Raw genomic sequence first — 26895 nt, 5'->3', positions numbered from 1 at the left:
AACTTCACCCACAGTGTTTACTCTTCAGCTTCATACACGTTACAAACGTTTCACGAATTATTTGGTTCCCTTGAGCTGAATTTATATTTTTCTGTAAATTATATTCAGCATTATAAATAGGCCTCACAATTTTATGGTATTAATTTTTAACATTTCCATCTGTATTTATCCATATATTATTTTTGGTCGTTTTATTGGTATTTATGCAGGTCTATTTTATGTTTTGATAATAAATTTAGTTGGAAAATGGTTTCCTCCTTTATTTGACTGAACATGCACTCCTACTTTAATGCATAATGCTAATACTTAACATATGCCAATACTTAATGGAATTGTTTCCTGTCTTTAATCCGTTGCGTGCGTCGGACGGCCTCTGGCTGTCCGACGTCACAGTGGGCGCGTGCGGAGGACGGCCGGGGACCCACTTATTAATTCCCCAGCACCACGGCGGAATTTGCGCCGCGGTCAAGGGGTTAAATCCCTGTGGTGTCTGTCTGCTTAGCATTTTGCCTGGAATTCATGAAGGACAACAATTAGTGTCACTCACAACAAGCACAATTTTCTGTACTTTTCCGTATTTAAAAATAGACAGAAAATAGATTGTTTTCGGTCTGTATTTATCTGTGAAAATCAGTGAAAACTGAGAACTGGACGTCTCAATTATAAACAATATGTAATTGCTTCTTCTAGGGGTGCCTTTGATCATTTGGCCCTTTTTAGGTCTCACGTGCGAACGCAGCGCATGCGCTGTTCCGCTAGCGAAACTATTGTTGCCAGTTTGGTGCTGGAAGGGAGACTGGAGGTGGCAGGCGCGGACAGGAGATGTGCACTCAGTACGTGTGCACATCTCCTGTCCCCGGAGACTGGCGTTCCACAACGTGCGCAACTGGTGCAAATAAGCTGTCGGCTGATGGCTGCCTTGTTATTAAACCGCCGCCAACCGTATCCGGCGCTGATGATTTATATAGAGCTGCATTACCCTTGGAAGCTCGCCAACCCCGGCATCCGCATGCTCTCCGGCAGTTGTGCGAGCGATGGCCAGGCATTTAAACTCCGAGCTGTCACGTGCGCAGCTCTCTAGTAGTTCCAACTGGCGCATGCGGGGTTTGATGCAGTGACGATAAGTGCGCGAGATACAGGACGTAGTTGCCTTTCTAACCTGACAGCCCACCTCCTGGTACGCGCTGAGGCCCACACGGAGAGGGCGTGTACTTGTGGTAATAGGAGGCTGAGGGACCACCGAGATCCAGCTGGGCTCCGCCTGAGGAAAAGCGGGCGGGTCCGAAGCGATGTGCGTAAGTAGATGAGCCAACGCGATAAAGGTTTACCAGGACCACGTGATAATTCCTCGGTGGTGTTATGATTTGACTCCTCACCACACGGACACATCTCTTTTATAGCCTGATATTTACCACCATTATCGCTCCTCAAGGCATCAAGGAGGCCTATAGTACCGACATTATCACACCGTGCAAGTGCCTTTGTGTTTTTAAAACAAATAACACTAGACAGTAAGGCAAAGCGGAGTACATTGAACATTGTGCGCTTATAAAAGGTCTAATTTCACACATGAGGGATTTGGGCTTGGACTATTCTTTGCATCTGGTATTTGTAGTCTAGAATTTATAATGGGATTAACAGGACTAAAAAGAATCAAACAAACACCATTCAAAGGCACCAGTTCAGCCTCATAAAATTGTGCATTTTTCCCTACTTAGTTTCTATGCACTTGCTCTTTATAACTGCTGTAGAGTAATCCTATGTGCTTCTTCTGGGGCCTGCTCTGGAAGTACTTTACAATTTGTTTCCTGCTGCACCTTCAATATTGGATCTAAAACACATAGGGCTGCACGTAATTTTGAGGGACTTTTTAAATCTAGAAAGCCGGGCAGTTACTCAAAAACAGGTGAGCATTCCAGTCTCCAGTTGTGTTTTCCTCCACACACATTTTTTGTCATCTAGTTGTCTACTAGCCGTAGAAGTATCTCACCGGACTTACTAAGAACCATACATTTTATAATAAAGATCCGCAATCTAATGCACAATTTCCACTACTGCTAATCCTCTTTCCCTAGCTCCGTTACTATGGCTTGTCTGTTGGTCCGTCGTTGTCTGGACAAATCTCAGAAAAGAATCTCCCATTGGCCAAATTATCCCCTTCAGGCTGTGTTCTCCAATATGACTGTGCCTGTTACATTCTTCCCTGTAAGTCTGGTGTGCGTTCTAAACATCCTCCCTCCTGCCTTATTAGCTAGTCAAATATTCCAAAACTAAGCTGGAAATGTTCTGATTCAGTGGATCTCTGAATTTGGTCCTATGTGCTCAGGCATGAAAATGATCAATACTGACCACAAGGTCTTTCCCAGAAAAACGCGGAGGGGTGCATCCAGATGAAAAGTGGTAGGCATTTGAAAGTGCTTCCCTGATCCTAGTGTGAGGTTTGCGCTAAGTACAAGTGTTAAGCAAGGCAGGCTATTTCAACTTTATGAATGGTTAGCAGAGCCAGAGACCCCACACTGCTTCATCTCCCAGTTTACCCTTCATAGACCTTCGCCAACACTTTGGTCAAGTGATGTCAATTTCCAATGGTCACACTATTTCAAGGGCACTGAAGAGGAGCCAAAGCACAAACCACGCAGCTCCAATGGTCACTTCCATGCCACACTTTGTTCATTAAGCAGCCCATTTCAAATGGACAAACAAAAATCATGCCTTATTAACACAAAGCGTCCTGGCCTATTCAAAAGCACGTTTAACAAAGGCAAACTAAGAGAAAAATAAGTTTACCTTTAAAAAATGCCCACATTTCAGTTGGATAATTTCATACCAGGGTCTTCAACTTATTTTGTTTTAAGCCCGGGTGAGGCATTAACCTCAAATGAGTCAGAATTGATTTCCTCACTTCCTACTCACACAGTTATTCATTTAAAGCTGCAGGACATATGTTAAACATGCCATTGTTTGACTGCATGATCTTTCTCCACAACCTTTGTTGCCTGATTTTGTGGTGTCTCCAATCTTATGGGGGGAAAATGACAGTGTGTTACTTTAAAACGAGGAAACTTGGAAATGAGAATTTTCTGTCCTAAGCTGTTTAAGACTGTGCCCACCTGAATCAGAAAACAAGTATTGAAAATGCAATAGGTCTCGCCTTTTATTAAGGTAAAGCTATTTGCTTTGCTATACAATACCATTAGCAAAGCAAATGGCTTTAACTTAATCAAAGGCGAGACCATTTGCATTTTCAATGCTTGTTTAAAAATAGATGTACATTTTTAAGTACATAGAGTCTGATACCTTGCTTTGACCTGAAAGCTTTCTAATTTACTTTCTCTGAAGTGTGACGCTTGGTATGGTTTTCTGAGTGGTCTCTTACACTACCAGTTCAAAAATTGAGAATAAGTAGTAGGATCTGTCACGAGCTAGTCTATCTTGAGTGAGTTTTCTGTCTTGTAGTGTCATTTGTGATAATGTTTGAGATTACATCCTAATATACTGTATCATTAGTACTATTCATGTTGCTTAAATGGAAGCCGATATGTAGCCGTGTGGGAAACTTTGACAGCTGCCGGAATGGGTAAAAAACAGAAGCGGTATAGCATAAACTCCCATGTTCTATCTTGTGTGATCTTGTTAAAAATGACAAGTCTACTACTTCTCTATACACAAAACTGGCTTACAACTCACTTTGTAGCCAAACAAACATTTACGATTACAACTAAAGCACTGCTATTTTCTCCTCCACCCTCTTTTTAAAAACATTTTTTTTTTTTTGCTGAAATCTTTTTTTTTTTTTTTTGAAAACCTTTATTGGACAGTATGTGCAAACAGATACGGGCCTACAACCCACAGGCCGGCCTCGACAATAAAAGGCACATCAGCATGCAATTAGGCGACTCAGCAGCATATCAGAGCAGGCACAAGTAATCCAAGTTACACTATACATAATCGCGCCACCGAGAGGCAGGATAATGAGGTTTAATTTTAAATTTTTGAAATGAGTCCATAGCAATAAGGTCAAGAAGGATCCGAGTCAGAACAATACGATGAGGACTGAAGTGGGCAACGAACATCATAGTAATCAGCAAGCATTATCCACAAAACAATTGACTGTAAGCAAGTAAGTCAGGATAGAAAATAAATCCGCCACCTAGTGACCTCCAATCGCTACCCGCCAGTTCCCAATCCACCCTCTGACCCAAGAAAATAAGGAAGGAAAGGAATAAAGGATAAAAGTGATAAGAAGAGAAAAAGGGAAGAAAAAGAGGCCCATAGAAACTAAAACGATCGAAAAATTAACCCCCCACCCTACACGCATGCAGAGGCTACGGCCTACCCCCCCCTAGCAGTGTGTCTGTCGCCCCAAAGGAATACCCGAAATGCAGAAGAAAGAAGAAGAAGAAGAAAGAAAAAGAAAGAAAAAAGAAAGAAAAAAGTCACGTTTGATCGGAGGAGGGCCCAGGATATTACCAAAGCAGACAATACCGTTACCCACGGCCGCCCAACCCCAGGCCCCGACCTAGTACCTAATCAACCTGTACCTCCAACAATTGTCATTTACAGTCCCGGCCATGCACGTAGGAAGTTGCAGCATAAGAAAAGGCATCATCAGCCCTGTCCCCTTCGAACCAGCATGACAACAGAGTCCAGTTCCTGAACAGCCAACCTGGACGGGAAGGGCCACCGTGGAATCCAGTGCAGAAGTCGAGGCGCTTGCGACGAGGCAAACTGGCTTGGAGATCGATAGCAGGGGGCACAAGAGATCATCACTGCCAATCCGAAAACAGCACAACGTGGAGCAGGACCAGATGAGAGTTCCAGCATAGCGGTCAGACGATGCACAAACAGCAAGTCCAGAAGGACGCAAAAAAGCAAGTCACCAGAGAACAAAGGAGAAGGGCAACATGGCGTCTGAGACTTAAGCACCGGCCATCGCGGAGGAGCAGTGTCGCCGGGCCCCCCCGAGTCAAGGCCGAAGAGTACTGCAGCAGACACTGAGGCGCGTTCATCCGTCGCCTCCGTACACTCCAGAGCGGGTGATACACCGTTGATCAATGGAGGATGTGGCGTAGTGTGCAGCGCTGAGGGGCCATCGTAGCCTGCTGGAAGGACCTCAGTGAGCCGGGCCCCCAAACCATTAGAGTTGTGGAAGGCCATACGCAGGTCTTCAAGTGCATCCAGGATACCCGGAAGCCCCAGCGGGGGATCTGGAATGGGGGATGAATCATTGGCCGCCATCTTGGGCGCACAGCTGTAAAGCGCCACGAAAAGCAAGTTTCACTCGTCAGCCAGCCGCACTCGAGAAGTCCGTGTAATGTCTGCAGGGCACAGCTGGTACAGTGATAGGAAGGCAGCCGGTCGTGGGGAAGCTTCTATTAATAAGAAGCCGGCGGAGCAGGGAACCCCTCTGGCAGGCCCAGGGTTGCAGACGCGGAAAATGGCGTCTGCCACGGGGGAGTGCAACAAAGAAACAATCCCGGCCCTCTCCCAGCGAGGCCGGGATACAATGTGCGGGAGCCGATACAGTGTTGCAGGCAAGGCGCGCTGGGCAGCCGAGCAGAGGAAAAGCTACGGCGAAAAGCCCAGCGCCATTCTGTAGATACAGTCCACCGGCTCCTCCCCCTCCGCAGCGGCCGCTGCTGTTGTTGTCGCCGCCGGCCGTCTCCGTAACGCAATGACCCGGCTGCGGCCACTCGAGAGGCCGGGATGGAAACAGAGGCTCTTCACCACCGGGATCGCTCCGTTTTCACCGGGATTTGCAGCAGCGGGAGTAGGAGCGTCTCCTAGGTAAGTGCGGCGCACGGAGGTGCAGGATTCGAAGCAGGATGTTGACGAAAGGCACAAGGGTCGGCGGAGCGGAAGAGCTAGGCGGCCATCTCGGCTGCTGGCTAGGCTCCTCCTCCTGCTGAAATCTTTTTATTGGCATTTATATTTTTTACAGTACAATAGTCAAATGACCATAAATGGCAGGTATGGGTAAGTCAGTAAAACATATGGCGCGGTATTGGCAGCGAAGGTGGGAGTGTACTGTGTCGGTTGTTGTGTAGTAAGGTTTTCAACAACCTCAGAACACTTGAGAGGAAGTGTAAGCAAATGTATAGCCAACGTGCTGCATATTGTGATGTTATACTACGCATGATGTAGAGTAGTATTGAACGGTGGGTAAAGGGTACAACATAATGAGGACAAAATACCTTGACTAAGAGAAAGGGCAAACCGCCCGTGACCCAAGGCCCTGAAGTGTGGCAACGGCTAAATAACTGCTTGTGGACCGCATGAACGTACTGTGACTCGCCGGGGCGTGTATGAGGCAGCCCCCATTAAGACGTCACAGCAGGAGCGGAGTGCCACTGTGGCGCTGATGAGACCTCCACCTCTTCTGTGTCTGCTGTGGGTGTAGCTGACTTCTGCAATTCAATCATCATAGCCCCCAATCTGTAGCAAGAGGGAACTTGCGAAGTCTCAGTAAGTCCTCCCTCTTCAGAGCCATGCCCTCTGCCTTGGCCCAATTGAGCATAGACCGGCACCGGTGCCATGGCTTGAGCCGCCGCCGGAGCTTTCCTTCTTTTGTTGATCAGGTGCTTTGCCGTGATTAATCCCTGGTCTAAGAATCGTGTGGTAGCCTTGAGTTTCTTGCTCCTCTTGAAGAGATGCAATATATACGCCTCCCAGTGGAAGGAACGAAAACGCGTGGTGCACCGGGACCAGGTGGCTGCCACGTCTATCCTGTATTCCCCTATGGTAGGTCAATGCCAGAGCATATGTAGGAGGTCTGCGTTGGGCAGGCGACACCTGGGGCATTGAGTCATCCCGATGGAAGAACTTATTTATTTGGGCTGGATAGGGGTACGTGCGATGGAGAATAAAGTATTGAATCCGCCGGAAGCACTGGTTGAGAGGGATACCTATGCGACTTTCTAGTGTAGCCATCCATTCCTTCTGCGATTGGGCACGGCCTATGTCTTCCCAGTAAAGCCTCTAGGGGGTTAGTGATAATGCTGTGTGCTGGCAGAGTGAGGAGGCGAACTAGCGTATCAAGTGTCTCCCTGTGCCCATTATGTGTAGATAGTGCAACAAGTGGTGTGTGTGAGGTTCTGTTGCTAAAGTGCCCCACCTAGCTGAAAGTGAGGCTATGACTGTATGGTGAATAAGGAATTGCCCTGGAGGCAGACCATCTTCTGAGATAAGGTCTGCATAGGTGATTAGGGCGCCGTCTCTAAAAAGGTCTCCTGTGTTCTGAATGTCCACAGCCTCCCAACCAAGTAACTGTGCCGCAGTGATGTATGACCCGCCCGCCCTTTGATGATCCTAGTAGAGGGATAGCAGGGGTGTACGGTGTGGTAGCGCGAGTGATGTATAAACTTCTGCAATAGGTTTTGAAGGCTATGGAGAGCAACAAGCAGTCCGCTTTCCTGGGCTTAGCGCACGGGGGAAATATTTGAAGCAAGTCATGAAAGGCCAAAGGAGTTTACAGAGTGGTGGTATCTGGTAGGTGTTGTGATGCTAGCCATCTGACTATCCATTGCAGCTGAGCTTCTAAGTAGTAGTGCTCAAAATTAGGAATTGCTAATGTGCCTTGTCCTGCCGGAAGGTATAACTTCCTAATGGAGACTCTATGCCTAGATGTGCCCCAAAGAAAACCCCTAACGTTTGCCTCCAGTTTATTAAAATAGGAGGGAGGAACGTAGAGAGGTAGGGTGGTGAAATAGTAAAGCAGACCCGGAAGAAACATCTTTTGCAAGGGCCACCCTACCCAAAATAGACAGCGGAAGTGTCTTCCATAATGTCATCTGCGAGTAAATAGAGGAAGTGGCTCTAGTGATGTTTCCGTCAAAGAGGTCAGTTTTAGTTAGATATATGTGGATACCCAAGTAACAGAATGTACCTGTACACCAGGCAAACCTCTTTTCTCTATCTAAATATTAGTGATGTGAATACAGCCTTGTCACATACACTCCTCATTGTGCTTCACAGTTGGCACACGTGCCTTTAAGGTTAAAACGTGAATATGCCACTTGGCGTTCGGCATCACACATGAAGCTCAGTGCAGTGATTAGTACACATGCAGGTTAGTGACATTCGGTATACACACAAACGAGCTACTCACTGTGCTTTGGTACACAAACAGATAAGTGTAATCAGCACACGGGCAGGATGGTGAAAGGTTGAGCATTCTTTAGAACTTTTTTTACATTAGTGCACCTCAGTGTATTTGCAGTTTAGTGGCGCCCATCTCAGACTATTCAGTGTACCTCAGGTCAAAAGTAGGTAAGTGAAAAAACATCTGCACTTTAGTGCATCACAAAACACATGGACATTGGTGCACTTAGGCCCATACTTACATGATTGTACCTAGGGACACATGGACACGGGTGAGTAACGCCGGTCCTTGCAGCGCGTGGGGGGACATGGGGAGGGGAATGTGTAGAGTGAGGGGGCTTCCCTAGGGCCCCCATTCAGTCTACGCCATTACATATCTGTAAGATCTTAGAACCTCGGGGCCCTCGTCACATACCGCAGTGGGCCACCATCATTTTGTGTTACGCCACGGAATGAGCGATAATGCAGATCTGTAAATATGAAACTGAAGACGCCTCGGACAGTCATCTTTCAAATGACAGCAAACGAGCATGCACACAGCAAACACTCACGATGCACATTGTGTACAATGCTAAATCATACCATTTCTCTCGTACTCACTCACACGCAATGTACACTAAATCATAAATATACAGCTATTTGTATTTTAGAAAACCTGCAATTAGATGATTCCCAACACACGTGAGTCATTTAAGATGTAGGAATGCACTAAGCAAACATGCATGTCAACACATTTACCAAACAGAACATGTATTTCAATTCAACTGAGCAATTACATGCCAAGTCACTAACAAATATAAATACCTGCTTGAGTTCCCATTTGCATCACAACTTTGTTCTCATGATTGCACGCCTGTTTGGTGAATACTGACTATCTGCTCCTCTATTAAACAAATACCATTTGTGCCGTTTTGGGTGCCTTAGACTGGCTATGCTGGACAGCCTGGACACCATGCAGGGTAAGTGCTGAATTATTTTTAGGTCTCGGCCTGACGTAAGCAGCGCATACGATGCTCTCGTCATACAAGGGCTTCTTGGATTCGATACGATTCCCGAAGCCCTGTCCCAGCTCCGCCTTTCGTTTTTATTTGTGCGCGTTGTTTGGCGTCACTAATTATGCCAAAGGCAGTGCAATGATTGCACCGAAGGCATGTCAATCCCTCCTTGTTGCCACCCTGTCTCCTTTTAGCCACGCCCAGCGGGATTGGATCACTCACTTGCGGCGTGATACTGTCTCCTTCATTAGCTGGGACGCACTCTATCTTTGATTGTGAGCGCGGGCCACAGCTTGAGCACTTCAGTCTCTCCCCGCTGCACACTGGCGACAGCTTGAGCACGCAAGTCTATCCCTAGCGTGCCTCGTTTACCCTGCTCCGTGTTGTTCCCTCCCTTGTGGGCTCCCCTCCCCTGTGCCTCGTTTACCCAGCTCTGTGTTGGATTGCCAAACACAGAAATTGCCCTTTTAGTGAATTCCAAATATGTGGACAAAAAAATCCAATGAATCAGCCTAAAAGTTTAATCTTCAAGGATACCAACATTTTTTACAGTAAACAGCTTCATTATCCACTCTCCTGCATTATAGTCTCAAAAGACCCCGAAGGATTGGGAGTGATCTATGTCCATACAAATTTCTCTAGACTACTGCTCTAGATAAAGGAGAGCGTTTCTAGCTTTATAACAGTTTCACCGATTTGCTCTCTGCCCCTTACTCGAAATAGTGATTACACGTCTATCTTAGCTGCCCAAAGCAATGTCTGTTCTTACTTGTCTAAGTGCCTACCAATTTGATACAGAACATGCATTGAGAAATGTCAGTAATTTATAACGTACTGGATAATGCTGAATTTCATGGAGCGGGTGATAAGAGGAGGTTTCCACTCTATTCTTGACAATGGTCCCGCCTCCTCACTCTTCTGTTTCTTATCAGACAAACATACTGCTTCCGCCTACTGTAGCGCCATTGCCTGTCAAGGTGAGAGGTGACGCCATGATACGGGTGAGCCCTTAACCAGTACTAGATGTTTATTTAAGCAAGAGGACTTTGCATGCTGGATTTATAAACTCGTGTTTGCAATGAAAACCAAAACAGAACTGCAAGTCCCAGAATGCAAAGCGCCATTGGCTCAAAAATGGCATGGAGGTGGAAGACATCACACAGGATATTAAGCCTCTTTCCAGGCATGTGCACATAAGACCCTCACGCCCTAAATACCAATGGGATCCTAATTAGAATTATTTAGCATTGATTTTAGGTCACAAAAAAAGATAAGCATCCAGCGCTATTACCCACAACTTACTGCCACCTGTAGACAAGAAAACACACATCTCTTTCAAGTGAGGCTCTCCCGGAGGGTTCCCTGTTTGAACAAGCATTAAAAATGCAATATGTCTTGCTTTCTATTAAGTTAAAGCCATTTGCTTTGCTATACAATACCATTAGCAAAGCAAATTACTATAACTTAATCAAAGGTGACACCTATTGCATTTTCAATGCTTGTTTTATTCTTCTCAGCACTTTACAGTTACAGCTCGTTACCTCACCCTCCTTGCGTGCATGCGTGTGGGCGTGCATGTGCCTCTTCCACCCTTACCATTTCCTCTCTGCCACTGTCATTTCCTGTCCCTCGTGACCTCTCATGGGAGTAGCCAATGTAGGGAGGGGAATGGGTAACCTTCTGCCCTCAGGGTCTTCGCTCATACAACAGATTAAAAACGTAAGTCTCCCAATTGAGGACTGACTGAACTACAGCCCTAGTTGTGAATGCTTAAATTTTTTTTAATGTTGATTGAGAGAAGACAAAATTCTGTGATCAAAAAGAGGTCGGATCATTCAAGTTTTAGAACCACTAATGGAGCATACGTTTGTCATCATAGAACTTACATCACATACCCTGTAGACCAGTGAATTAATTACTGGAAATGATATTGCATGGCATGGGACGCGAATCAGAGAGAGAGCCTCTAATGACCTCATGACAACTCAATAGCATTGCATAAATGAGAGGCCTTTGTATATTTGGTTAGTTTAAACCTCACAAGCACATCTCTTGATCCTCAAAGATGCCAGATCAGGGGATACCCATGGTAGCAGCTTCGAGGCATGCACTTCAAACATTAATTAAGAGGCTTCTTGTTAATTAGTTGCCTACTCTTGTGAGCTGAGTTTCACATTTCACATGTTCAATTTGCAGAGTGCCCAAAAGCATCAAGACCCTGGCATCTCTAGAGTGGCGCTAGATTGGGTCATTGCCCCAGCCTGATTTGTCTAGGCCTCTCCGTGGGCCCCACTTTCACAGCTGGTGGTGGCACACCGTCATGTGTTGCTTCTCCCTCACATACCTGTCCTTGACACAAAGGCTCTTATGGCACCGGAGCAAGGTTGGCTGCTGCGCTAACCCAGCAGTAGTTTTAGACACAGGACGCCCGTCATGCTTGAAAAGGAGATGTCTCTTTTGCAGGCCCATAAATCCGCTCCTAAGGCCACTGCAGAGGCCCAAATGGATTCTACGTTTGGTTACATTCCAGTGGAAAGTAAATTAGACTGCGGGAGCGTTTTCTTTACGCTTCGAAACCCTGACATTTGTAAAACTTGAAAATATTGATTTCACTGGCAAGTTCTGAGATATAAATAAAATGTCTGCTTTTCCTGCTGTATTATGAAATGTTTCTTTTTCGTTTTTTAAAAATAAAATAAACCAATGCTTGTTGTAGAAGGGTGCAAGTCATGTGTGCGCTAGGCCCATGGAACCCTGTGATGATTATTGCTATCTGATGATCACCACACTATTGTAATTCAAATTAGGTTTTCATTGGACAGTACATTTTTAGTATTTTTTTTTAATCAGAGCGTCAACCTTCATTTAATCATAGAGACCATTCCCAAGAAATACGATCTGCGGTTCTCTTAGAATAACAATTTTAAACGCTGTCTTTTTGACTGCCGCCATGTATATCTTTCTCTTAACCGCATCGCTGCGGCGGCTTTTCCCGCTGTGTGCGGCAATTTTTAAAAAGGCGAGTTACATGACGAGCTCAGCTCGTCATCCGCACACGACCACTGTGACTGATGACGAGCTGAGCTCGTCATCAGCAGTGAAGGGGTTAAAGAGCATTGCACAGGGTACGGTAGTGACGTGTGTGTATATGTCTATCACTCACACTCATTCTTACACACAAATACACTGTCTCTTTGAATGTTCTTCGATACTTGAACACTAGGAGTACTCTCCTAGGAGGCACGCTTGTTCTTGGATAAATTACTTTTGTGTTGTCTGTTTCTACTGGACTCGACTCTAGCATTATAGTGCTCAACAAATCTGATATTGATGATAGTGTAGATGATCTCCATACATCGCTTGGCCAGCCCTGAAAAAGTTGGTGTTCATGACCTATCGACGAAACACGTGTTGGCTTTAAGCTGATTATTCAACTGCTCCTCGCTTGGTACAACTATATTGGATTGTTTTCTTTCTGAATACAACTGGAAGTGATACCTACTACAAGCTTAATGTGAAGACTTGGACTATACCCTTTGGGCCTGAACTGACAATTTGGATTAAAGTCGACTACTAATATGATATTATTGTATATATGATTATTTGAGTGCTGTGATTTGTATATTCATATTTTTTGCTCTTCTTTTGGAGGGCATTGTAGGATTGTGGATGGTAATCAATCCTTTCCTAGGAGCACCACTTATACTTTGTATTTGCTATATGGCGATTTCAACTTCCGGATGGATGATTCATCCGATCCGGCGGCCGCCAAATTGTTGGAGGCGCTGACCCCGTTGGGGCTCTTCCCCTACTTTCAGGAGCCCACACATGATAAGGGGCATACCCTCGACCAGGTCTTTTCGTCTGTCCCTCTCGAGGGGATAGAGATCACCCCTGTCTTATGGTCGGACCACTTTCTTGTAAAATTTGTGATCAAGGGCATAGTTAAATCTGTGCCTATCCCGGCACATCAACAGGGTCGTGTCTATAGGGCTTTCCATCGTGTCACCCCGGAGATGCTGGCTCAGGCAGCTGAGGCCCATCCATGCCCTCTCTCAGGTGATCTAGACAGGGATCTGCAGACCATGCATGACTGGCTACTGGATAGGCTTAACGATCTCGCCCCGGAAGTAACATCTCGCCCAACACCGAAACGGGTCTCTGCGCCTTGGTTTACCGCTGCACTGTCGGCTACGCGGCAGCAGTGCAAGGTAGCCGAAAGAGCCTGGCGGGCACAATATGACTCTGGTGCCAAGTTGACCTACAAAACGGTGGTTAAGGCCTATCACCGGGACATCCGTATGGAAAAAAAAGCCTACCTAGCCAGGAGAATTGATGCGGCTTCCAACTCCTGCAAGGAGATTTTCTCCATTGTGAGAGAATTCACCTCACCTTGGTCTAACACCTCGGACCAAAAACCATCTGGTACCTGGGCCACGGACCTTGCGGACTTTTTTACGAGTAAGATCCAACGTATTCAGGAGTCATTCTTGGCACCAGTGTCTGCGGGCCAGACTGAACCTGACACCTCCACACCGCCACAGGTCGGGCCAGGGGCGACGTTGAGCGTGTTTCCTTCTATCTCTGCTCCGGTCTCCCTGGCTCTCATGGGCAACTTAAAATCGGGTTCTCCCCTCGACCCTTGCCCCGCAAAATTTCTGGCGAAAGTTGCGGAGGTGATCAACCCGTTGGCTAATCCGCTCTTAAATCTTTCGCTGAGGCTTGGTGTGGTCCCGCAGGCCTGGAAGCAGGCGATGGTGATTCCATTGCTTAAAAAGCCTGGTTTAGATCCGAAGGCCCCGGTTAATTATAGGCCAATCTCCCTGCTGCCGGCCCTCACGAAGATTCTGGAAAAACACGTCCAGGGCGTGCTCTCCAACTTTCTTGAATCTAATGAGATCCTGCACGCCACCCAATCGGGCTTTCGTCCCCATCTTAGTACTGAGACTGCGCTCCTGGAGGTTTCGGAAACCATTAAAGGGGTTCTGGACTCTGGGGGCAAAGTCATGCTGGTGATGTTAGATCTGTCGGCGGCGTTCGACACCGTTCCCCATCATGGTCTTCTCGACAGACTTTTCGAGATAGGCATACGGGGGACGGTGTTCGACTGGTTTTCTTCTTTTCTTGCCGGCCGCCGGCAGTCGATCTGGGCCCCACCGGATTCCGCCGTGATGCCGCCTCTGGGAGTCGGGGTCCCTCAGGGCTCTATCTTGAGCCCGACCCTTTTTAACATCATTATGACCCCCTTGGCGGCATTGGTGGAGTCGCATGGTGCCCAGATCGTATCCTATGCGGATGACACCCAGCTCCTCTTCTCTTGTAAGAGAGGAGGCGACTTTGAAGGGGAGAGCATTCGGGATTGCCTTGGGGCTGTTTTCCACTGGTTCCATCTAAACAGCCTTAAGTGCAACTCCGACAAGTCCGAAGTTCTGTTCTTTGGGTGCGACACAGAACCGGACTGGCAGACCTGGTGGCCACGGGATATGTTCCCTCCGTCCTGCTCCTCTCAGGTTGCTAAGAATCTGGGGGTGAAGATGGATAACAGGCTCACCTTGAAATCCCAGATCCTGGGGGTGTCGGGCGTTTGCTTTGGCATCCTCAGGATGCTGCGGAGGTTTCTTCCTCTGTTATCCGTGGAACACAGGACGCTGACTGTCCAGGCTCTGATTGGGTCCAGGTTGGATTATTCCAACGCTCTCTACCTGGGCCTTCCAGAGTACTTGTTGCAGCGGCTTCAAGTGGTACAGAATGCCGCTGCAAGGGCAATCTTTGGCCTCAGTAGGCGCTCCAGGACCTCTGGCCTGCTGGCAACTCTACACTGGCTTCCTATCCGCAAGAGGATTGCCTTCAAGGCGCTGACCTTGACCTACAAAGCTCTCCATAAGGAGGGAGCCAAGTACCTCCAAAAGAGACTGGTCTTTTACCATCCGACCAGGTCTCTGAGGTCGGAAGCCCTGCACCTTGCTGTTGTCCCCCGGGTCAAGAAAGCGCGCCTCGGGGGCCGCTCTTTTGGACTGCTGGCTTCTCAGCTGTGGAACTCTTTACCTCTGACCCTGCGGGGAGCCACCAGCCTACTGGCTTTTAGGAAAGGCCTTAAAACTTGGCTGTTTACTCAGTAGCCTGTCCTCCTTGAATATCTGCTCCACTCTTCCGTTAGTTTTTTTCTGATGTTATGTTTTTTATGTTGCAGCATTGTCTCTTCCTCCGCTAAAGCGCCGGGACACTCTTTTTGAGTAGCCGCGCGCTATAGAAATAATTAAATAACATAACATAACATAACATAACATATACTACCCCCTAAACAGAAGTGCAGTGCGCCCATTTGTTCTTTATACCTGGTTACCATATCTTTCTACATCATTCTCTCTGTATTCCACTGGTTTATTTGCAGTCTAAAGAGACCTCATGTCTCGTCCAAGAGAGCTGATTAGCTAGAGAAATTGCCATCGTGTGCATGTGTAGTTTATAAATAAGGCTCCATGTTTTCCGTTTTTACTGATTTCTACGGATAAATATAGAGAGAAAACATTTATTTTTTTGTCTTTATTTTTAAATGTGGATAAAAACGGCAATTGGGTTGCTTCTTCAGTAATTCTAAATACTGTTTGCCATGACTGCCAGGGAGAAAGCTGTGTAGAATGATAGGTAATGGGGCTAAAAAAGAAAGGCATTTTAGTAAAGTGGCTTTAACAGCAGTAGATCTGCACAAGGTTTATACAGAAATTTGCATTGACTTATCTTCTGTGGGTGTTTACAGCATTAAAACCTGGTAGGCATTCAAGCATGAAGGCATATTTACAGGGTAAATAAATGTGGAAATATACTAATTTCAGCTTCATTTTCCATTAAAACCCCAAACAAATATGGATAAATACAGATACAATTAGCAGAAAATAAATATGTATAAATACAGATGAAAATGTAAAAAAAAAAAATACCAAAAAACTGTGAGTCCTATTTATAAATGGTGCATCAACGAATTATGAAAACACAAAGAACCTACGGGTCCAAGAGAGGCAGCCAAGAAAGAATGTGAACCACAGTACCCAACTAATAAAAGGCAAAAGGGAGTATCCCTTTTTAAAGGACGACTCCCCTCACACACCCGGAGGTGTCATGCTTCATCATAGGGGTGCCTCCTCGTGTCAGCACCTAGTCATGGCATGGTCTACAACCTCCTCTCTACGAGGAGGGAGCTCATGGATGTTTTGTTTTGTGGCACATAGGTTATCCTAAAAACCCAATGTGAGCGTGGGGTGTGTGTAAAAATAGTGCAGTGCTGAATAAGTCAGTGAATCTAAAACTGCCTATAGGTAGAGCAATAGACTTTATTAGGCTCCCCTGTGACAGAATTAAAAAGCTGTGAATGAGCCTATCAAAACTATAAAGACTTCATTAGCTAGATCAACATGTTTCAGACGTAATGATCTATAAAAGTGTCTCAGCTTTCGTCAGGATCTGTGAAGTGCAGCTACTGTCAAACAAAAAAGTCACCAAATGTGAAAATACAAATAGTCACAATGAAGTATTGATACTAAACCAAGTGGTTGTATGCTCTTTCTGGCCAAACATTGAGACCTGTAATCTAAACAAGCATTTACAATGCAACGGTCTCGCCTTTGCAAAAGTTAGAGCTATTGGCATTGTAAATGACAACATTTTTATTTGTGTTGGTTTTGAAAACAGATAAATAAATGGCATTGTCATTTACAATGCCAACAGCTTGATCTCGCGCAAATGCCAGACCTATTGCATTTACACACACACACACACACACGCAGTGGTGTTGGATGTGTGGCTGCAGGGCAGGTCACAGGCAAAGCACACGGTAGCACAACTGCACTGCTCCTGAAAGGCAGAATTATCACCAATATTGGAAACAAAACTGGAGAAGATGAGGCATTACGATAAAGCTATTGAGGACTGTGGAGCCAGGTTTGAGTCTCGGCGCCGGGTCTACAGCCTGTGATTCTGGCCACATCATATAATTTCTCCGTTACAGCTAAGACAGGCGCATGAACAACTGGGACAGAGTACATTGCGGAAAACAGCCACACAATGTTGACTCGTTTATCTGCCCTATGGTAGTTATATTTAAATACAATGAGCTACGGTCTATATGTGACCAGTACTGCTCTATTAGCAGCTTAAACTATACCACACCAGGCAGTGATGGGAGGCCGCAGCAGAGTATTGTCTGCTGATGACGAACTTGTCTTACCCTCCTTGACACCTGTTCTCCTTTACCTTGGGCGTTGGGTGGGAGTGATATAAACGGTACTGTCTGTGTACTCCAAGCCAGCAAAATGGAGTCCCTCTGCACTGAAGGTAGTTTGAATATTGTCTCTTAGCCATACTTCTCTTCGCATGACGCGTTTTAAAGTGCACCAGGTGATATGACTTTTTCCTGCCTTACAGTCCAGGTTCTGACTTATTTCATACCTATAGGGGCAGTTAGATGCCCCTTATGGTGGCACTGTTTGCAGTCACGTACTGTTGTTTTGCCATATACACAACCCAGTATCTTCATGGTGATATGACTGTTAGCGCCCCTCGGTTCCAATTAGGAAGGGGTATGGGAGTAGTGTCCTTTAATAGCACAGGGCATCGATAACCGGGCTGAGTGTTGTCACAGTACAGGTGGGTGAGCCACTGAGAGGTCGAGCCTGATGCTCAGTTCAAGGTCCAATTCGACCCTCAAGTTTAAAGCAAGATGAGGTTTCATGTAGCGCCTACCTTAATGCGCCAAGAAGTATGTGCAAACCATTAGCCTTCAATGCGAAAAGGGCAAGACAAAGAGACCTCTTCTATGGGTTAAACTATGCACTTAGGAACTAGAAAATCTGCGGTCAAGCCAAGCTTTCCTACTTTATAAAAGTGTGATCCTTGGCAAGTATTTTATTTTACGGAACCTCGTTTTTTAATCCTTGCATATAAGAACACCTTTAAATATGCAAGAGTAGGATGTGGCTGTACGAAAAGTTCTTGGGTTTGATTTAATAGATTAGAATGCTGCTTTGTCTAAGAATCTAAGCACATACACATGACCAGTGACTCGCCCCTTAATTTACTGATGGCATTGTCAGGGTGCCAGGAATGGTTAAATATGATCACTTTTAACAAACACCTGTCGATGCAGTGATAGGATCAGATGTTAAAGGACGAAACGCTTATGCATTTAAACATATTTTTTTAATGTGAAAAAACGTTCTCATATTTTTGCAAGATGTTTTATAATGTGCATGCCGATTGCCAAATACTTTCAGGGCCCGGCTTGCGCACAGGCTCGTAGAGCTTAGCCAGACCCATGGCTCGGCTCACCCTGTTAGTTTGCTGGCTGACCCACCTCTGTCACAGTGCTAGAAATTTGCTTGTGAATGTTTGTGTGCCACAGCAGTGCACTACTACAGTAAGATGTGGTATCGGGTTGGGTAAAGTCAGACTGGTCACGGGTGTGTAGTTTATGGGCGCAGTCTGTGGTCTGTGGGGGTGTCACCTCGCCTCTCATCTGCCCCTTTTATGTTGTGTGCCAGCCAGGTCCCATGAATAAAGCGCCAAAGGGGGGGGGGCACCTATAATCCATTCCTTTGAAGGGTGTCCGTGAGCTGCTGCACAGCGGAATAGTTGTAGATATCCATGTGTTCATCAGGCAGATACATAGAGCAAAAGGGGGGCTCAAATGTGTAGGTAACTTACACCAGACAGACGGAGGGACTGCTACCAAGAGCAGACAGTTTTCAGTGGGTAGACCGCTGTGACTACAGGTATGGTGAGGTGGGCAGAGGGGTGCTCCGGACAGCAGTCACCTTTATAGGGGGGGGGGGGTTCGCCTGCAGGAATGGGGGGCTAAGAGGGCGCAGGAGACTTTACAAGGGACACAGAGGGATGCTGCGAAGGGCAGGCAGGCTCCCATGGGGAAGAAGGGTGGTACAACCGGTAGCTTTAAGGGGCAGAGCGGTGGTTTCGGGAGCCGGCAGCTGTAAAGGAGGCAAACCCAGCAGCAGGCAAGTTTACAAGGGAGAGAGGGACACCGTATGCCACTGATCCCATGCACGGGGGGAGCGAAACCACGAGACCAACAAAAATGCACAGTTTTACCAGTGAGGGGACGGGCTGCAGCATCCCTCCCTACAAACCTGAGTCACGCATCATGCCCCCACTAACAACACACGGGCATGAAGTACAAACAAGGAGCAGGAAATTAAATTATCTTTTTTTACTTTTCCCGGCCGGCGTCTGTTCTCGAAACCAGACTCTCAGTGGAAAGTTTGACTTAGCTACCCCTTGTGGTTGAGTCGTCCAAGCGCCACTGGGTGCCCAAGAATGGCTCTGCTCGTGGTCGCATGAGCACTTTACCTCCCCGGGTAACTGAGCAGCAGCTGGGTCTGGGCGTGGCCCCGACAGCTGGTGGATGCGGAGGGCCTCGGATGTATCTGGGGAGCTCCTCACCCTGCAGCCGGATAAATAAAGGGATTTGTCACCGCTTGTGCCCATTCCAGATATTGACCCAGTGTGTGCATCTCAATAGGTCAGCACCATATATTTAGGGCCTGCCTCACCACTGTTATGGTTTTTTTTTTCCACATACCTGAACACTTCCCAACAGGCTGCAGTAGACCACAATGAGGTCCGCAGTAAAATACAACCACTCAGTAGATTTGGCTTTCTGATGCTTACCTGTGTGGTAAACGTAAGTAACGACAGAAGCACACCCATAAAAACATTACTTAAGAAGGTGACCACTCCACAGGTAATTCCTTCTGGTATGGGGTACACGGTTTCCACGAACAGCTCGAAGATCGACACGCTGCTGTCAGAAACACACCAAGTAAGATGCAGGATATGTACAGCGTAGCTAGAATCAAACGGAAAAGAGTTAGAAGAGCATTTACTTTTTGCTGATTTAGATGACGATGCTCAAGTAATTACTTCTAAGTGCCACATCTTAATTATAAGTAACGCAATGGGAAGTGACTGACCAACATTTCGATGCTACCGTAATGGGCCCATTCCTTTTGACTACTGATGAAGGGACCAAGCCTCGGGACGATTAGAACGAGATCCACGCTCTTCGGGATCGATTTGTGTCTAGAAACAGATGACGCCATGAAAATGCAGATGCAGATGAAGAGGCAGCCGGCAGCGGCTGAGAGCGCAGCGTTCTTCGTCGCGGTAAAAAAAAAACAAGTCCTAAAACAAGACTGGGATTGAGGGCTGAGATATGGCTAGAGGTGCCCCGTGTGACAGCGGGGATGGGCACACGGACAGCTGGAGTCACGAGGGGGGGGGGGGGGGGCGAACAAAGACACAAACAGCGGGAGGGGGGATGAAAAAAATAATAAGTACACGCCCACAGTGGACACGTCTTCATGACGTTAAGAAAAGCCTAAAAATCGCCGGAACGCCCACAAATCTGCTCCGGCTATGACGGACAGATCTCTGTTCCAATGGCTAGCCTCCATTTATGGAGCTAGCCAATGGAACAGAGAGGCGGTGATCAAGCCACATACTGTTCTCATTAGTTTTCGCCTGCGCGAAACGCTGCTTGCTCAGCTTTCGACAGGCGAAACCTAAAGAGACGTAAAGTATTGTTGGATATCTGGTCACAAAAATGCTTGACATGCAATTGCCTTGACCATATGTGGTTAGGCTGGTAAACTACTTACATTTTAGTAGTAGAATGTGGCATTTACCAATTGGGTACATAAGTTACCAAAACTGTCCGGTGCTACAATAGGCAAATGGTACAGACGCCAACCTACAAGAGAGGAGCATGGCAAGATAAAAACAGAGCTAGAAAGAAGAAATAGAGACCTGTATCTCTTCCTCATATGTTACAATAAATGCTAGACTTCATTATTGCGTCAGATTTAAGTGGCCTATGAAAAAAGCCACAGGATCTAGACATAATAAACAACTCCGACAAACAGACATCATATGGCACTGAACCGACCAGAGGTGGAGCCCCTTTAATATGACCGCAGTGAATAACTCAGAAAGAGGGTACGAATGAGCAACAAACAGTATGGCTAGCAAGCTCAATGGAGCCTCTTCTGTAAAAGCGCAAAGACATACATGGTACACTGCATTGAGACAAATAAAGTAATAGTGGCCATAAAGGCCATCAAAAGAGAGGACGAGAAAACACGTCTGTATGAATATGTCTGTTGTTCATAATGGAAATGCGGGACCGTTGTATGTCAAAAGCGGTTCTGGCAAATTAAACGCTGCACGTGTTTGTGAGCTTGATGGCACATAGATATCAGAAGGAGACAAACTGCAGGGCGTTTCAGCTTGCAAACTGCTGCATATGAGCGGATTTGGATGGCGTTGACGCGCGTTTACATAAGTTAAAACGCTAATAGCGTTGAATTATGCGTTAGATGCGGGGGAAGGGGGAGCAGGGGGTCTGAGGCATTCAAACAAGCAGAGAAATGCTTTGACAAGGGAGCAAATTGTACTTACTGCTCAAGAGGAGCGGTTAGGTCGATGGCGGCTGTCCGTCTGGCAGGAAAGCTGATTAAAGTCGCAGTGAATGTAGAAATAGCCGTCTGCCGCAAAGTACCACGGGAAGTGTAGTTAAACCCCCGAGGTTCATGGGAAAGGTAGTGCAGAAGTGATGCACTGGGAATGACGCCATGAGTGATGGGAAATGTAGTAAAACCCAGGCAAGGAAGTAAAAGTATAAGAACCAAGTTTATATGGACTAAGTGCAGAACAGAATGCTGGCTGTGCTATGAACATTGGTCGTTATAAACAGGAAACGAACCAGGAAGCACTCATCGTGTGCCAGGAGGGAACAGGTCCTGTAGTGCACTGGGCTATTAGTTGGCTAAAACAGGGGTAGACAATGCACGTATGACAAATATGGTGCAAATTGGCCAAACGAGGGAGCACAGTAAGGGGCACCTCCACAGTAACCCACTCCAGTCTACTCCACACCTCAATTTGCAATGCTGAACTAATCAACCCCACTCCAGCCTAATCCACCCCACCCCAGCCTAATCCACCCACCCCACTCCAGTCTACCCTACCACACTCTACCCCAAACTACTCTACCCCAAACTACTCTACCCCAGTCTACCTCCATCCAATCTACCCAACTCCACGCTACCCCCACTCTTTTACCTATCTCACTCTAATCTACCCCTTTCTAATATACCCTACTCTTCTCCAATCTACCCTACTTCACTCCAGTCTACTCTACCATAATCCACCTAATCTATGTCACTACAACCTACCCCACTCTACCCCCACTCTACTCCACCCCAATCTACTCCTTTCCACTACAATCTACCCCACTACACTCAACTATTCCCCTGATTTACCCCACTACAGTCTACGGTTCTCCATTCTTCCCCACTTCACCCCAATCTACCCAAATTCAATCTGCCTCACTTTCCCATTCAATCTACCCTAAACTACTCTACCCCACTCCCCCAGTCTTCCCCACACCACTCCGAAATACCCCACTCCAAACTACCCCACACTACCCCCTCTCCATTCCATTTTACCCTACTATAATCCATCCCAATCCAATCTACTGCACCCCCATCCACCCAGTCTACTGCACCCCCATCCACACACCTCCACAGTAACCCACTCCAGTCTACGCCACACCTATTTGCAATGCTGAACAGCAGCCACACTGGTGTGCATAGCGGTTAAAACTCATTGCCATAGCCAATAGCTCTTATTTAGGCGAAACCTATTGGCTTTGCTAATGCTTGTTCAAGTTTCGGCTGCATACAGCTCTAGCTGTTTGTTGTCTTGGCAATAGATTGGTCTCTGGGTCAAACCCTTAGTCTTGATTGCATAACTTTCTTGTCTATCACACGTCTGTGCTCCTGATTCAATGGCTTTCTTCCCTATTCTTTGTTCGTCCCACCTAGAAGCATTTCTGATTTACAATACTCTTGATTGGATGGCATGTACCTTTCCATTCCTGGCATCGAACCTTGCGTTGTAGTGCATGCTTGGGGCTGTTTTATTCTCCCAGCTCCCTCCTCCTCATTCCACCCATTTCTTTTTAATAAAAAAAACTCAGGTGAGACCTATATCGTTTGCCAGTGCTTGTTTTATGTGAACTTCTGTCTAGTCGTTCAGTACATGCAACGTCTGTCACATGCCTCTGTATTTCTTAAGGCGAGCTTGATATCAACAAATGTTTTCTATTTTTGGTATTGTACCTTATTGATGTTCTATCCTGGGTGAAGGTTTTCTCTAACCACTGAAAGTTTTTTCTTACAAATTGGCGTAATTGCAGGGCTTTGTATGTATAGCGGCTTGAGAGACGTTTTATTCAGATTAAAGGAAGATCCTGCAAAATGTAAAAGCACTAAGCCACTCATTGCTTTAAAAGTAAAGTGCATTGGAATCAGCGAGTTTTCCATTTGTATGCACACAGATACTGTTGCCTCTGTACAACGGGTTGGTCCACTGTCTGAGTGCATACTTCCCCTTTTTCCATCTTAACCTTTTCATCCTCCGTTTCAACCTCTATGCTTTTCTTGTTAGCTTCACGCTTTTTTCCTGGCTTCCTATGCCTTTCCCTCCTTTCGGGACACTTATTGTTTTTGGATGCCCTTTTAACAGCTGGCGGTCATTCAGGATAGTGAAGTGTCAAATGATTGAAGGGAAACTGCGCTGATTTTAGAATTTCATCTAACTTTTTTACTTGAATCGTACTTACATTTTAAAGGGAGTCATTATCTTAACTTTTCTGTGAAGTATGACTTGAAGGGAGATGCACGATTTCATCTCGGTTCACCAACTCCAAAATGCTACTCTTAAGCCGCTGTGAAGTTTCCAAACTTTATGCTGACTCACGCATACATAGTTCAGTGCCGTGAAAATGCATGTACCCAATGATATAAACGAATTACTAGCTCAGAAATACATGTGTCCTATTTTTGGTTAAATTCGTTCTATTTTTGGTAAGAAGACGGTTTAGTTTAAATATCATTGCACGTTTATGCGTAGAATAAATGAATAAATAAATAGGTCTGTTTCCACTTGGTTTCCAAGCTTCCATCTTCAAAACCAAAAAAAGACTGTGAAACCAAGGACGCAGAAGTTGCTTCGAGATTAGAAGCACGATCACTTAAACCCAGTCTACAAGAGCTCAGCTGAGTTCTGTGGCACAAACAATACAATTCAAGGTCATCACACAAGTCCCAGCCTTGATGGGCAAGGGCCAGAATTTCATGAAAAATATCACTATGCTTTGTGCTGGTTTGAAGAATCTACGATCCGCTCACGCCAGCTGATCATGCAGAAATTGAAAGCAAACTTCTTATAGCAAGCATTCACATCCAAGAAGTATCACAGTAGGACTCCTCTCCCACTCAACCCTTTACCTCAAGACTGAATTCTGGCACAGCCTTCCCATTACCCGCCTCTCTGAATCATTTGACAGAATAGGGGATCTCTGGCAGGCCCAGGATTCCCTGGCACAAGTTTGTTTTGATTCCCTGCCCATCCTACTAAGAATATGGAGGAGAAGAACTTTCGAGCCCATACAGTTGCGAGGACGCATGCTGCACTTTCAAAATCAGCACAGTGATACGATTTATAGCTGCCGCTTTCATGTTGCCTCACCTCTTGTACCCTTCTCAAACTCATGAGACCATCAATATATAAGGTCTTGTCACATTTTGAGACTCCTGGTTGTCTGCTCTTAAATATTTTTTCAGTTAATGGTCTTTCAGTCCCGTAACCAGTAGACCCAGAAGAATACATTCCTTGTTTACACTTTAACTCTTTTCCTTGTAGCACAGTCCATGGAAGTAGGACCTGGTTTGCATCCTACTGCTTACATAAAGGTCTACTGCGATGGACTCGTATTGCCAGACAGAACACAGACAGCAGGTGAGGTGACCGAAGTTCCCTCTGCCATGCACGGAAAATGCATTTATTTTTGTTGGCTTGGGTTTATTAGATAAGCGCATATCCTTACTGGTTGCCTTGTGGCTCCATCCATCTTGGAAGGTCTTTTGAGATGACTGTTCTTCCAAACACTGTGGGCATACCTAGCCTTACTTGGTGTTATTGTGCATGTGCTAATCTGTGTTCTAAAGAGGTACCTCCTCTCTGACATGCACAGTGCTCCCATGCACTTAGGGATTTAGAGCTTGGTCTATTAAACTATAACGTTTAAAAAAAAAATACAATGTCATATCTTTTGTTGTCAAACGTGCAATGGTTTACGCTATTTGCGCATCCTCCTCCTCTAATCTAATGTAGACTATAACCATTTGAGTGATCTAGTGATCTTGTTTTATCAAATACAGAGAGATCTTGTTCTGTAATCCTCTAAATGGTGTTGTAGACTCAGTGTGTAATGAAGGGAAACATAGGTGGAATATTCTCCCTCTGTAATCGAATGCAAATAAACCACTTAATGTAACATGTAGATATGCAACTGTTACAGCAATCAGAGCAGTCCGCTTGTGTGATCTCTTGCAAGGTAAAGTGATAGAGTAATATGCACAATTTCCATGGCAGTGTAACTACAGCAGTCTTGTTCTGTAACCCAGTACAAGGTAAAATAATCAAGATCTGTAGACTAATGCAGGCTAAATTAATCCGTATTCATCCTTTTAGGAGACTAGTTAAAACCTAGATTAGAAAAAATGAATACCATTGGAGCATATCATAAGACCATAAAGCCAACCGAGACCTTATGGTAGTTGTATTGGCCGTACTGTTTCCTGCGTGCGAGGCATCTTAGTGTTTCTTTATCGTTGTACCTGTCCTGTATGAGAAAGTATTCCAGTGCTAATGCCTGCTTTGCCAGTTTAGTGCTTAAAGAAGCTTGTACTCTTGATTCATTTATTGGACTTGTTATGTGCAGTTCAGCAGACAAATAATATGTCTTATGTTAGGGAAGCTTTCACTGACACTTGTCAAAAATGTTTCACTGCATGAAAGAGTCAACCATTGGCTTTCAGTGCCTGTTAACTGTTGCTTCTTTGCCACCTATGCATAATTGAGAAATGGGCCATTTTCCTATGGAATCATCGGGATGTTCTGACACAAAGCACTGACCAGCAGCCAAGCAGGGCATTGCTCACACCTGCTTACTTAACCAAACACACACCGCTCGTCAACCCAAGGTTAAACCCCTAAAGAAGAAAAACATTGTCAGACCTTATACTCACACAGTCTGAATGATGACTCTTGGTTTCTTTCAGACGTTGCTTCTTTTTTCTCCATCATACACCACAACTCCATCCTCCAACTATCCCCCCATGGGTACATGTGGTCGCTCCTGACTGGTCATTTGTGTAGTCCTGACTGATCATTTGTGGCTGGAAAATAATTTGTTGAGGTTTAGAAATGTTGTGGCCTTTTCGCACACCATTTGTAGTTTCATGTGCACCCATCACTTACTTTCACCTTCAAACCCTTACCTGTTTTGTATTCATCACACAAACATGTCTATAATTTCTGCTTTGTTTCGGCCTTGACTCCTGTTCCTTCATCATCCAGAAATCTTGTAGACTTCAAACCAGGGCATACTCATGTACAGTGTTTGCATTAACTAACTGTTTCAAATTACATGTGCGCCCTGTAGATTCCTTTAAAGTTTGAATTAAATGTATTGAGTGTTATAACCACACTACCCACACGACGGCTTCAACTTTGTCTAACTTCTTTGGCATGTAATGCCTTTAGTTGCACTGTCACATCCCCTCTTAAAACCTTTGGGCCTTCCTTCACCTTCCCCCCTATAGATACAGTATTACTCTTTTTTTTTTAACTCCTTTTGGCAGAACCCCTTTAAACACCATAGTTT

General features: G+C 45.7%; 1 protein-coding gene across 2 annotated transcripts in view; it reads left to right on the top strand.

Annotated features, from left to right (window-relative positions):
• XPO6 (exportin 6) overlaps positions 1–26895 on the top strand; it is an 824334-nt gene that overhangs the window by 143187 nt on the left and 654252 nt on the right. The window lies entirely within an intron of this gene.

The sequence above is a fragment of the Lissotriton vulgaris genome, chromosome 10 (assembly GCF_964263255.1).
Source record: "Lissotriton vulgaris chromosome 10, aLisVul1.2, whole genome shotgun sequence".
Classification (NCBI taxonomy): domain Eukaryota; kingdom Metazoa; phylum Chordata; class Amphibia; order Caudata; family Salamandridae; genus Lissotriton; species Lissotriton vulgaris.
The sequence above is the reverse complement of the archived record's forward strand: the minus strand, read 5'-3'. Positions and strand labels throughout refer to the sequence as shown.